Consider the following 1,276-nt stretch of genomic DNA (forward strand, 5'->3'; position numbering starts at 1 on the left):
TATAAATATATAAAATAAAATGAACCAGTTCAGAGTTATAAACACGGATTTTTACCAGCACCAGGTAAGGGAGTAAAAATTAAACACATTCGCCCTATAAATACACGTCCTTATTTTTTTTCCCTTTTGCCGTCATGGCCGTGAAAGAATTTGAAAGAATGTTGAGACAGGAAAATTTTTAAAAATTGTTTTGCAGGTGCTGTTTCTGCCCGGTTTCGAACCGGGGACCTTTCGCGTGTGAGGCGAACGTGATAACCACTACACTACAGAAACGCGCCGTGATCGGCGCTCTGAACCTACCACCCTCAAAACTAAAAGGAAAAAAATAAACAAACTAAAAAAAATCTCAACAAAAAAGCCCCAAAACCCTTCCAAAAAAATCCCAAAAGAAACGCAACCCCCTCCCAAAAAAAACCACCACGAACCCCAAACAAAATCCCAAAAACAAACCAAAATAGCCCAAATAAACCCTCCAAAAAACAAAAAATACCTCAAACAATCCCAAAAAATCCCCCCAAAAAACAAACAAACCAACAAAAACCCCCCAAACAAACAAAAAACTCAAACAAAAAAAAACAAACAGGGAAAAAACCCCCAAAAAAGTCACCCCAAAAAAACCCTAAAAAGTCCCCCCCAAAAAACAAAAAAACCGAGCACTTTTCCTGCAGAATCCCGCGGAATTTCCAGGCAGAATCTCACAGAGGCCGCGGGGATTTGTCCCCGCGGTTTTTCAGGACGGGTTTGGATTGCCGAGGGGGAATTGGCAGAAAATCCAGAAATTGCCGGGAGAGGTCTTTTTTCAGCCTTTTTCACCCCAAAAGGACCCAGCTGCCGAGGGATTCAGGCGAGAAAAAAATGGGTGAAAATTTATATTTGGTAAATATAAGAAGAAAGGGCCTTGCGAGCAGCCCGGCTAGCTCAGTCGGTAGAGCATGAGACTCTTAATCTCAGGGTCGTGGGTTCGAGCCCCACGTTGGGCGGTTATTCTTTTCTTTTTTTTTCCCCTCATCACCTAAATCTGATCTTATTCTTTCCTTATTTATTGTAGTTTTTAAATTATTACTTTTTCCAAATTATTGTTATTTTAAAAATTGTTATTCTTCCATTACCATTCCCTAATTTTTTTAATTACAATTTTTTAAGTTATTATTTCAGGCATTATTATTTCATTCTTCTTCAAGTCATTCCTCCTTTTTGAAATGATTTCCTTATTAAATCCTTTTTGCTTTGTAAATTATTTTTCCTTTTAAAATAGAAATATAATATAATATAATAT

General features: G+C 37.5%; 2 non-coding genes across 2 annotated transcripts; one reads left to right on the forward strand and one right to left on the reverse strand.

Moving 5' to 3' along the window:
• Positions 1 to 200: 200 nt before the first annotated feature.
• Positions 201 to 273, reverse strand: TRNAV-CAC. The gene has a single exon. It is a non-coding gene; the product is annotated as a tRNA-Val (tRNA).
• Positions 274 to 907: 634 nt separating this feature from the next.
• On the forward strand, positions 908 to 980 carry TRNAK-CUU. The gene has a single exon. It is a non-coding gene; the product is annotated as a tRNA-Lys (tRNA).
• Positions 981 to 1,276: the final 296 nt, after the last annotated feature.

The sequence above is a fragment of the Geospiza fortis genome, unplaced genomic scaffold, assembly GCF_000277835.1.
Source record: "Geospiza fortis unplaced genomic scaffold, GeoFor_1.0 scaffold1319, whole genome shotgun sequence".
In the NCBI taxonomy this organism is placed as follows: Eukaryota; Metazoa; Chordata; class Aves; order Passeriformes; family Thraupidae; genus Geospiza; species Geospiza fortis.